This window comes from Notamacropus eugenii, chromosome 6 (assembly GCF_028372415.1).
Source record: "Notamacropus eugenii isolate mMacEug1 chromosome 6, mMacEug1.pri_v2, whole genome shotgun sequence".
In the NCBI taxonomy this organism is placed as follows: Eukaryota; Metazoa; Chordata; class Mammalia; order Diprotodontia; family Macropodidae; genus Notamacropus; species Notamacropus eugenii.
The window spans coordinates 90,312,682-90,326,014 of record NC_092877.1 but is presented as its reverse complement, the minus strand read 5'-3'; positions in this window follow the sequence as shown (position 1 = coordinate 90,326,014).

Below are 13,333 nucleotides of genomic sequence, written 5' to 3'. Positions count from 1 at the left end.
AACAGTCAAAAGATGATGTCATTTCTTAGTTGAGAAGACTGAGACCATTTGGTTAAACTCTCTCATCTCCTCTACCCCTCAAAACTTCTCCACGTTCTCACCCTTCCCACTGGTCCCCTTCCTTGTCCAATGCTCTCCACTTGGGCCCTTGATCCCATTCCCACTGATAATTCCCTGGGACCTTTTTCCACAGTTCATTCCACCCCTAATCTTCATTCTGCTTTTCTCTAACTAGTTCCTTTCCCACTGCCTACAATCATGCCCAAACCTCCCTAAATCTAACAAAAGTACAACCCTTCTTTTGACAATGCAATCTTCCTAGAACGTGTCATCTCGACTTATTCTCCATACTTGCTGCCTCCACTTTCTCAGTTTTTCAACAACTCCTTTGTTCTCTAAACTGGTATTGACTTTGTTATCTGGGCTACAGTGTAAGTTCTTTTATGTTTCTCTTTATAGAAATTTATTTATATTGGTGAAAATTCTTTAGGATGTTTAATACCCTACTCGTTGACTGAAAGTACTCTCTCAACCATTACCAGTGAGATTTTAACTGCCAAATCCAATGCCCTTTTCTCAGTCCTTATTCTCTCTACTATCATGAAGTTCTTGAATACTTTCTCCTATCTGGATATCACTGATACTATTCTCCCCTATTTCTCCTACAGCCTTTCTGACCACTTTTTCTTATTACCCTTGATGGGCTCACATAAGATAGATAGATACATAGATAGATAGATAGATAGATAGATAGATAGATAGATAGATAGATAGATAGATAGATGATAGATAGATAGATAGATGATAGATAGATAGATAGATACACACATACACAATATGATGGGCTCATTTAGTTATATATGGTTTCAGTTATCATCTCTATTTACAGTTCTCAATGATAGCTTTCCCATCTTTATCTCTCTCTTTAAGTTTATTTCTACAATTTCAACTGATTGCTGGATATCTCTGCTCAGGTGACATGCTTACACTTCAAACTTAACATGTTCAAAAGGGAATTAATAATCTTTCCCCCAAAATCCTTTCCTTCCTCCCAACCTACCTAGTTGTATTGGTAATACAGTCATATTCACAAGCACATAGCCTAGAAAACTTGGAGTCATTTTTGTTCAGTCCTTTCCCTAATGGCCCAGTCAAATCACCTGCCAATGCCTGTTTCTTCTGCCTACATAATAGTTTTATACCTCTGTCCTGCTTTCTTTCTATATTGATACTGTCCTAATTCAAGCCCTTCTCATCTGTCACCTGATTTACTGTAAAAGTTTCCTAATAGATTTCCTTACCTCCAGTCTATCTTGATACTCATCTTTCCTCACTCAACTAACAAAATAATCCCTAATATACAGGTCTGACAGCATCATTTCCTGTCTCAAAAATCTTCAATGGTTCCCTATTAGGTTTAGAATTAAATAAAACCCCTTTGTCTGATACTTAATCCCTTTGCATTTTGGATCCAACCTATATTCCATATTATTCCCTTCCACATTGGTTTCACTACTGGCTTTTCCTTGATTTTATCTTATGCCTTATATTTATACATACATACTTATATATATATATATGTGTGTAGACGGATGGATGGATAGATAGATAGATAGATAGATAGATAGATAGATAGATAGATAGATAGATAGATAGATAGATACACACATACACAATATGAATTTTATATTTATCTGAGTATTCCTTAGGCCATTTGCTCAAAACAAACTCCCTCACATGTTTATGCCTAATGAAATCTTTTTCTTCCTTCAAGACCAAGATCATGTGCCACTACTTCAGTGAAAATGTCTTCAGCTGAAAGGTATCTCTCCCTTTTTGGGAAGGCTTCTTGAAGTACTTAAGATTTTATCTGAGTTTTGAAGAAAGCCAAGAGGCAGAGGAAAGAAGGAGGGTCATTTCAAACAAAGGGAACAGACAGTAAAAAAGCACAGAGACAGGGAGACAGAATGTCTTATTTGAGGAATGAAAGGTCAGTGTTACTAGATGGTAGGCTATGTGATGTAAGAGGGCTGGAAAGGTGAGAAAATGCCAGGTTATGAAGGTCTTTAAAAGTTAAATGGAGGATTTTATGTTTGATCTCACAGGTAATAAGAGACCACTGGAGTACATCAAGTTGGTGTAGGGATAGGGTTGATATGGTCATATTGGCACTTGAGGAGAATTGTTTTGGCAGCTGAGTGGAAGATAAACGAGTGAAGAGATAATTGAGATAGGGAGACCAATCAGAAGGCTACAGTAGTCTAGATGTGAGACAAGGGGCTGCACCAGGTAGTGACTATGTGATGGGAGAGAAAAGGATTTGCACCATCAATGTTACAAATGTAGAAATGACAAATCCTGGCAACAGATTAGATATATAAGGTTAGTAGAGTGAGGGCAGAGTCTAGATTCTAGGATGACAGGTTATGAATCTAGGTCACTGGGAGGATGGCAGTGCTTTCACCAGTAATTGAGAAGTGTAGAGGTAATCATAAAACTTAAATTTGACATTTCCTAGGATATCGAGTTATTTACTTGTATGATAAACCTCCCCATTGACTTTGGAAGCAACCTTCTCTCTTGTTATCATGAGAAAATGGTAAGAATTCAATTAAAGGTGCCTAAGAATGCACTTGAATTAAAAGTGGACCAAACTGACAAAACAGGAATGTCGATCAGAATCTGAATTGCTAGGCATGTGTGAATTTTATATGGATGGGGTGACCACATCTGGGCCAGCCACACGAGCCTGGCCTAATTAATACTGAATACACAAAGCCTTGCACACTGTCCCCCAAAGTAAGTGTTCGATACATGTTTGTCATTGATGATAAATTAAACAAACAGTTCCAAAGACTGACCTTTCGCTTTAAAAATTTTCCTTCCAAGAGCAAACAGCATAACTTAGAAATATTCAGAGGAAGACATTATCATTGTTTACACAAAGGATAAGGCAGCAGTTTAAAAATAGTTTTCATCAACTGTTTACATTTTTGTCACTGTTTGTCAATATAATTTTGTGGGAAAAAAAGGAATACTAAGGATGCTGCTTTAATATGGGTCACCAGATTGAAAAGATTAGAGGAGACACATTTGCTGACAGTCTGTTCAAATAAATTGAAGATTCTTTGCTCCTGTTGAATTATAACAGTTATTGTTTAGAAAAGCCTTCTCACATATGAAAGTGTACCACTGAGAGTTTACACTGGCAAGGACTGCTTGCTAAACACACAACAGTTGCTAAGAGAAAACAATGGTATGTGCTCTGGGTGTAAGGGGCTGTGCCGTATTCAAAATTGCTGGTATTCAGCTATCTGGATAACACAAGCCCTCTTCTCATAACAATAAAATTTGAAACCAATCCTAGTACTTTGAATTATGATTTTGCAACTCTTGTCTGTTTTCCAGTACTGTATGTCATGAGTCACTGTTATAATTGAACAAATTAAAAAACTATGTTCTGTATTTATATCTTCATAGAACCATAAAATAAAACCAAACAAAATACATTTTAATGAATTTTAATAGGAACCAAAAAAAATACAGAGCCTATTTTCTTTCCTGAAATTAATTTCACAAACAGAATTTCAAATTTTGCAAGTGTCACATGTATCAACACAGTGTATCTTGTGATATCCTGGCGCTTGGAATCAGTTACTGAGCTTCCTTGGCTGCCTAACTTACTAACAGGCAGTGATAAAAAAGGATGTGCAACTTTCTCTTGAAGAGAGAAAGAAAGAAAGAAATATCTGAGAGAAAAAAGGAGAGGGAAGAAAAAAGAAAATAAGAGATTAAAGTATAAGGGACTCTTAATAACAATTGCTATGTTGATATACTGTTTTGTGGTGACAAAAAACAATTAAAGAATCTCAAAGATGAAAAATGCTCCCAGAGCCATGAGCTGATCCAACCATTCTGGAGAACAATTTGGAACTATGCCCAAAGGGCTGCAAAAATGTGCATTCCCTTTGACTCAGCAGTATCACTGCTAGGACCATATCCCAAAGAGATCATAAAAATGGGAAAGGGTTCCACATGTACAAAAATATGTATAGTAGTTCTCTTTCTGGTGTCCAAGAACTGGAAATCAAGGAGATGTCCATCAATTGGGGAATGGCTGAACAAGTTGTGGCATATGAATGTAATGGAATACTATTGTGTTATAAGAAATGATGAACAAGAAGACTTCATAGAGGCCTGGAAAAACTTATATGAACTGATGCTGAGTGAAAGGAGCAAAACCAGGAGAACTTTGTTCACAGCAATAAAGTGTGCAAGGAATTTTTCTGGTAGACTTAGCCCTTCATAGCAACGCAAGGTCCTAAAAAATTCCCAATGGACTAGAGGCAAAATGCCTTCCACATCCAGAGAAAGAACTATGGAATTGGATCGCAGAATGAAGCAGACCATTTTTCTCTTGTGTTATGTTTTGTTTGGTTTTTATGGTTTCTCCCATTTATTTTAATTCTTCTATGCACCATGACTAAGGTGAAAATGTATTTAATAGAAATGGATGTGTAGAACCTATATAAGATTGCATGCTATCTCAGGGAAGGAAGGGAGAGGGAAAGGGGAAGGAGAGAAGGGGGGGGAGGAATCTAGGGTATATGGAAGTGATTGTAGAAAACTGAAAACAAATAAATAAATGAATTTAAAAAAACAAAAAATCCAAAAAAATAAATAAAAACAGTCATTCATAAAACAAAAAGAAAAGGCTCCCTAGTCCAACATGTACCTGAAAAAGGATCCCACCTACAACTTCTGTTACAGGTGATTATATACATTGCTTGAAGACCTCCAATTGGAGGGAGCTTATTATATTCCTAGGCAGTCAATTTCACTTTTCAATGGCTCTAATGGTTAAGATATAATTTCTTATATCAAGTTAAATTTGCTCCTTATAATATTTTTCTGTTGATTCTTGTTCTTTTTCTATGAAGCCAAATAAAAGGGAGGGGAGGGACGGAGACAGAGAGACAGAGAGAAAAAAAAGATGAAAGACTACATAATAATAAATTTATTATATATATATATATATACATATACATACACACATATATATATATACATACATATATATGTGTATATAAATTCTTCCATGATGCCCTTTTAAATACTTGAAGAGAGCTAGCACATCCCCTCCCACACCTTTATCCCCATACTCTTGGCTCAAGGTTTTCTCTTCAGTAGGCTAAATGTTCTCAGATCCTTAGACTTAAATGACACTATCTCAAGGCCCTTTGCAAGCCTGCTTGCCCTCCTCCTAATGTTCCCTGGCTTCTCAGTGTGCTTCCTCAAATATCATGCCCAGAATTAGCACACTAGTCCTGGCTCTGCTCTACTAAGCTTGGGATCCTGGACAAATAGTAACTGCTCTGTCTCATTCTCTTCATCCTTCTAAAAAATAAGGTGGAAGAATACTATATATGCTAGATGTTCACTCCAGAATCTTTTAGTTCTAAAATTCCATGATTCTATGAGTCTACTTAAATTATCTTATTTGATCCTCACTATTATCTGGTGATGCAGAAAGTTCAAATATTAATTATCCTCATTTTACAGAGGAGGAAACAAAGATTCAGAGAGAAGTGACTTGGCCATTGTTATTTAGCCAAACAAGGCAGGTTGTCCCTCCCTCTGCTTTTCAAGAACATATTTTCATTAACCTTCACTGGACTGAAATATCTCAGAACCCATAATACCATCCGGTGTAAGCCTGCTCTGGTCAAATTGGCTTTAGTTCCTGGGAGAAACTATGAAATAAAAATGTCCTATGTAACCCATTTTCTTCTACTCTTAGACCCTTACTACTTTGAAGAGCCTCTGGCTTGGTGTACTAATAACCCTCAAATGCCAAACAATAGCCACATTAGCAACAGATATGTATTTGGCCGCTTTCTCCTCCCCTCTTCCAATGTTACCAGAAGCAAAATCCTCCTCTCTGGTCTCAATTCATATTTCTCCAGACTTTTTCTACCATGTACCAAAAGCCTCATTATTCTAGAGTTTCACTCCACACCTGGACTTCTCACATTGGAAGTACCTTCTTCCTCTTCAACTCCTTCTTCTGATTGGCTGGTTCCTCCAGAGCCTTCATTTCATTGTCCTCTTCAGTCTCCACTGATAAGTCTCTGAATCCCTTTCAGTTTCCTTGTACTCATCTTGCCTGATTAGAATATAAGTTCCTGTGGCTTAGTACAGTGCCTAGAACATCTTAAATACTTAATCATTGTTTATGGACTTGATGTTAGAGTTCAAGTACGATGGGACCATTGTCCTTGATGGTGAAAATTCTTTGTAGATCTTTTCACGTCTTTTTTCTGCTTGTTTTCAAGCTTTGATTTTTGCCCTTAGAGGCCCTCTTGGTAACTTAGTTGGATCTCTTGGCAAACTTTCTTTAAACATGTGTTCCCTCTACTTCTTTCTTTATAAAGCAACATAGCTCATAATTGTTCAGTATCCTGACTGTCAAATTTTGTGAATGAGTTTATATTCTAAACCAGTGTTATATTTAGTATAAATATACCTTATAATATTTTAAAATAGAATCAATACCTATACTAGACAAATTATTCTTTCAAAATGATAAACACTACCAAACTCCTTTTATGAGAAAAAATATAGTTCAATACCTAAGCCAAGGAAAACAAAAAGTAGAATTGTAGGTCAATATCATTAACTAATACTGATTCAAACATTTTAAATAAAATTCTGACCAAAAGGTTCCAGCAATTTATCCAAAACACAAAGCACAATTATAAACTATGATCAAATTGAATTTGTACTAGAGGCAAAAGTGATACAAAATTCACATAGTGAATTATATTTTTAAAAATTCAAAACCACATATTATATCAACAAATGCAGCAAAAGTTTTTATAAAGTATAACATTCATACTAAAACTCTACAAAACATAAACATGAAATGCTAAAAAGTATCTAAAACCCAAAGTCAATATTATATGCATTGAGGAAACTCCAGACATTTTCCCTATAATCATGGTGTCAAAACAAGGAATCCTCCTTTCCCCAGTGTTATTTGGTGTATTTCTAAAAATATTAGAGTGGTATTGCCTCAGACTATTGAAGAACCCACAAGGCTTGAGTTTTTCTATAATTATTGTTCAAGATTCCAAATGGATTAGATTGTTGACTAGATTTAATTAAATTTTTTAAAATGTATTTATAGAACAGGTAATACAAGGAAGTTTTTATAGAAATATCACCTATTTCCATACTCTCTCCTGGGAATAGTCAATGGAGGGAATGCTCTAGTGCATGGTGGCTAGATAGACCTGTGAATTGATTCAATTATTCTTGAAAGCAATTTGTAAGATCATAAAAGAAAGCCTCATATATAGTAAGATATTTATAACAACACTTTTTTGTCTAATGGCAAAGAACAAGAAATTAAATAGGTTTTTGTCAGTTGGAAAATGGCTTAACAAATCATGGTACCTGAATGAAATGGGATATCACTGTGCTATAAGAAACAATGGATGTGGTGAATATAGAAAAGCAACAGTAAACTTGTATTAACTGTTACAAAGTGAATTAAGCAGAACAATTGAACAATATAAACAATGGTTATGATGAAGTAAATAGAAACAACAAGAAAATAAATAAATACTATGAAATTTAAATGATCAATCTTGACCCCTCAAAAAACGCTATGAAAAAGCACCTCCCATTCTCTTCTCAGAGGTTGGGGGTTATGGATATTGAATGCTATGGATAATGTTATAATTTTTTGTTATGGTGGTTAGTTTTGCTGATTTTTTGTTATTTTTTATTATAGGGAATGACTCTGGAGAGAGAGGAATGGGAATTACACATTAAAAAGATATCAAAAGTGTGTCTTAAAAAAAGAAAATAAAACACTCTCCAAACTGAAATATATATAAGAGCATATGTTATACTATACATAGCAGAAAAAGGATAATTAGCATTTGTAGTATAATTATTACAATGGCAGGTGTCTAAATAGAAGCAAAGTTGGTTGATAGGATTTTCTGGATTCAAGCAGGAAGTCAAAGTTGTATGCTTAGATTATCTTTTATGGATAAATATTTTATTTTCATTATTTATTATCTGAAATTTCTAATTGTTAGACTGTGGACCATCACACTTTATAATAATGTCCTGCACATCTGTGTATTCAAGAATGGATTGTCATGCATTGAAAAGAAGAAATGAAAACCCCTGTGTAATGGGGCACTGACTAATATTCAAGTTCTTTTGAGTCTGTGCAACATACTCAACTAATGTAATCTGCGTGTGGATTTTGGAGCATGTATAGACATTATGTAACTGGTTCTGGTCTGCTAACCCCATTGGTAACTGGAGTCATTTCAATTGAGAGGGAATATATTCAAAAGGCATTAGTAGGCAAGAACTTCTTCCTTCTCTTGGTCTTTCTTGCTTAAATCTATTCCTTTGAGAGAGGAAAGAAAATTCTGTCAAGGGGAGAGGCCTTGTGTCCTCCTCATATGAGGCCCACAGGTTGTTTGTCCTTCGTTTTCAAAGAAGACCATGATATCAGAGAAATAAGGACATGACTTACATTTGACTTTGTTTTGAGTGAGGGAGGGCTGTGCAAGGTCACCAGCCTCACTTTCTCCCTCTGAGCCATCTGGGTCCAGTGACCAGATATTCATCTGGATGACTGGATTCAGCCTAGAATGCAATGGAAGACTTTGACTTCTTTAGGTTAAAGCCTGTTTAGGTACTCAGAGTGAGGTAATGCCCATTCAGTGAACAGGCCTTTTTAAGAAGTAATCAGGGAATGACTCCTTTAATGAGCAAAAGAAAAAAAAACTAACTAAATCAAGCAGGGAGGGAAAGAGCAATGGCTACTATTGCTAATCACTCTTAAGCCAGGAGGGTCCAGAAAACAGCCCTTAAGTAGAACTTGGGCAGGGACCTATTGTTGTCTAATCTATGGGCTTGAGAGTCCACTGGGTTTAAGGTTTTTGGAAAGACAAGAAAAAGAAAGACAAAAAAAGAAAAAAGGAAGGGAGGGAGGGAGGGAGAAAAGAAGGAAAGAAGAAAGGAAGGAAGAAATTTAGCCAGTAAAGCCCAAGTTAACTGGGCATCCTCTGGCCATCCATATTTACCTTCCTTTGGAGAGGAGAAGGAAGGGGAAGGGGAGACAGAATGGAGAAGGTGGGCTGAGTTACCCAGCTAGCTAGGTCCCTGTTCAGACAGCTCAGTCTACTCACAGACTGTGTTTGTCCTTCATTTATGAAAAAGACCATGACAGCAGAGAAATGATGACATGACTTACACTTGACTTTGTTTTGAGTGAGGGAGGGCTGTGTAAGTTCACTAGGCTCATTTTCTCCTCCTGAGCTATCTGGATTCAGTGACCAGATACTCATTCTGAAGAGGCCAACAAATGACCTGTGAATACCCATGAATTGCCTCTACATTTGTTCTGTTGTTTTAGGTGAAGGATATTGGCGGTAAAACCTTGTGAGTTTTGAAAGGTTTGGAAAGCTTTCAGAAAGTCTGGGAGTGGAGTTTGTGTTGAGCTTTGTAGCTAGCTGGTCTAGACCAATGATACTCCAAGTAGCTAGGAAACTTAGTGGTAATTATGAGAAGAACTCATTCCGTATCAATGATATATTTGAATACAACCTTGATGGGGTCAATGTTATCTAGAAACTTTGTTAGATCTGAGTCTACTCTACCCACAGATCTAGGATCACAGACATAGACCCTTGTCTAAGAGGTGTTAGGGAAGAGTGTTTGTACTTCTGTTTATATGTTTTTGCAGTACATATTCCTTTGTAAAACTAACTGATAGTAAGTGATTAAAAGGAGCTGGGGTGCAATTCATTGTTAGCTAACAGTTAAAGGGAACTCAAGATAAAAGAATTAAAGAAGAGTCAACTTAACTTTTCAGGATTATCTGTTGTTGTTGTTGTTGTTGTTTTAAATCCTAAGGGGGAAATGAAGCAACCTGAACTGAAAAAGTAAGCCCAGACTACTAACTACATTTGTGAAAAAGAAAAAAATTCTGAAATAAGAAAATCTTTTTGATGCTACACTACTCTTTTGCACCCATTCCCAATATTCCAGCATCCCCACTACCATAGCTCCTGTGTTCTTATCCTGCCCTGATCTTTTGGGAAGAAAGTGACATAGTAAAATCATTAGCATGAAGATGAAAGATACTAAATGCAATCCAAATTCCAGAAATATTTATATTTTAAAAGAAAATTGAACAAAGATTAATACAAAGGAATGAAGAAATGATCCTGTTATAGCAGAATGTGATAATCATTCATCCTATTTCCTGCGAATTAAATGGTAGCATCATGAGATACACCCAGAACTATTTAAATGACCACGCCAAAAAGTAGTCATTAATGGCTCAAAATCATCTTGGAGGTAGATCTCCTGTGTAGTGGCTTAATATGTTTTTGACCTTGAGCTATTTAAAGATTTTATAAATCATTAATGTAAAGGAATAAATTGTCAAATTTTCAGATGACACAAAGTTAAGAGGGACAGTTAACACACTGATGACTCAGGATCCAAAAATACTCTGATATTGTGAAACTTTGGGATGAATCTAAGAATATGAAGATTTAAAAGATATTATGTTTATATTTTGTTTTGTTTTTAATCACCTTTTCAAGTACAAGTTTGGAGAGATATGGCTAGAAATCAGTCCATCTAAAAAAAATCTAAATTTCTTAGTGGATTTCAAATGCAACATGTTAGTAGTGTGATATGATAGCGTTACAAAGATAATATGATATCAGGGCTCACTTAGAAATAAGCAGTTTCCTGAATTAGGGAGGCAATTTTCTCCATTGCTTTACTGTGTTCTGCTTTAGTCAGATTACATATGCAATTTCAAGTCCAATTTTGCCCACCACATAATAGCAAAGAATTTGAGAAGCTTCTAGTGTCTCATACTATGAGATACTTTGAGATAAATAGAACTTTCATAGGACAGTGACCTAAAAATTAAGATATGTATTTGATGAATAAGAGCTCATACATTATGAAGATTAGCTAAAGAAAATAAGTATGTTTAGCCTAGAAAAGAGAAGACTTACATGGAATTGCTATCTGATTTCAAGTATTTGTAAGGAAGAGAGATTTAATTGTAATTGGTCCTGGAGTGAGAGAAGAAAAAGAAAAACCAACTAGGAGCAATGGATCAAGAATGTAATGACAGATTTAGACTTGATTATGAAGTCAAGAGAAGGAAAATACACAAGGGAGTCACATGATTCTAGATTAGCTGAGGTGCCAAAATGTAAATTTAGGCACAACCACACTAACCACTCTACAACACTCATGGGTTTATTGTATAAACTTCCTCAGGCTTAAAGGTAGTATATTAGGTATACTGGAAAGCATCAGAAATTAACCAAAATGAAAAACTTTCCCTTTCATTTACTCAAGCCTCCATTTTTTTTTCCTGTGAAATGATTTATTTCCCATCTCAATCTCACAACTAAATTTTTAACAGTAAGTAAATCAATATTAATGGCCAGCTGTACATGAGGTGTTCAAGGAGGACTAGCAACTCTTGTGTGAGGGCTGCTGAGCCCCTTTCAGACCTTTCCATCCACCGTTGGTGTCTACCTATCACCCAACTCTCACTTATGACTCCAAGAAGCTGTGGCATGCTCAGCATTTCCACTCCAGTCAAACTATCTTGGCAGGTAATGGCTAAACCAGGTAAAGGACCAACAGGCCCTCAAACCCTAGGAAGATATCTACCCCAAACATGTAAAGATTTCCCCCAGTGCAGACAATAACAATTTGTTCCATGAAGGCTACCGAAGCAGGTGCTGTGGAGTGCTTACACCTTGGTCAGATGTCAAAAATCCCAAGGTCATCTACTGCATTCTGGGACATCATCAGTTGTCTTGACATTTGTCTTGTCACTGGACTTTGATGATTCTAGAATAGGGTGCGGCTGATGACTGTGCAACTATATCTCACTGAAATTCAATTCACCTGCAAGTTGAGACATGACCCTGTGATGTCATTGGTCCTGTCTGAAAATGAAGGAAAAATTCGTACAAGAATAACATTTCGGGCTATGAAGCAGCTTGGTAGGACAACAGATATAATGTCTGATGTGGAATCAAGGATACCTGAGTCACAATGCCATCTCAGATGCTTACTTGTTATGGATCTGCACAAACCTTTCTCAGTCTCAGTTTATTCGTCTGTAAGATAGAGATAATAATAGCACCTACCAAAAAGAGTTGTTGTGACATGACATTTATAAACCTTGAAGTACTGTATAAACGCAGGCTATTATTATTGCTAGTGTTTAATTTAGCAATCTCCACTAACAACGAAAAAGGCAAATAGACCTTTAAAAATTCAAATCAGGCTGCAAAATAGATGGCAGTCAATGCTGAATTTCCCTTTTCTTCTGTGCTTTCTCCTAGATGATCAAAGAGAAATATAGGAAGAGGGACTATGATTTAAGTCCAGGGTGGCATCAACTGCAAGGAACATAAAACAAAGAGTGAAAGAAATTGTGCACTGAATGCTTTTTGCTCTAAAGACTACTACTGGTCCACTCTCACCACCAAAGTCTCCATGATATCTCAGTATATCTTGGCTACCTTCCTCTTGACTCAACTGCTCTCTGACAAATAAGAGTCTGTCTTCATCTCATTCCCTCTTTCACCTTCATGCAGGCTCCACATAAAATTTTCAGTTCATCATCTGAATTTCCTGCTGTTAGAAGTGGTAACCCTTCATATTCTAACTACCATTTCAACAAGAGAAACATAGAACCCTGGTCGCTTTCACTCCCTCCATTTCTGCTACATGGTCTTTCAAAACCTTGTGACCCAAGTTTTCTTGATTCCAAGTCAAGCATTATATCTGTTGTCCTACAAAGATGCCTTGAATGCCATTAATGAAAGTGTTGTCCTTGTTTTTCCTTCATTTTTGGAGGGAACCAATGACATCACAGGGTCATGTCTTGACTTGCATGTGACTTGAATTTCTGCAAGGCAGAGTTGCATAACGTTATCAGCCCTACTCTATTCCAGAATCATCAAAGTCCAGTGGTAGAACAAATGTCAAGGCAACTAGTGATGACCCAGGATGGAAGATCCTTTCAAAAGTACCAGAACAGTAAAAGACTTGAATTCCTATAAACTCATGGAAACTCTAGCGCAGGGGATTCTCTGGTCTCTTCAGAAGGTCTTTCTAAATCTCCATGACACCTCTATCAGAGAGACAAAGTCAAATTACAATCTAAAGGAAAACTTCCTAACAAATTAGAACTATAGAAAGTTACACTGGGCTATCTCAATGGAGAGTGTCAAAAGAGAAACAG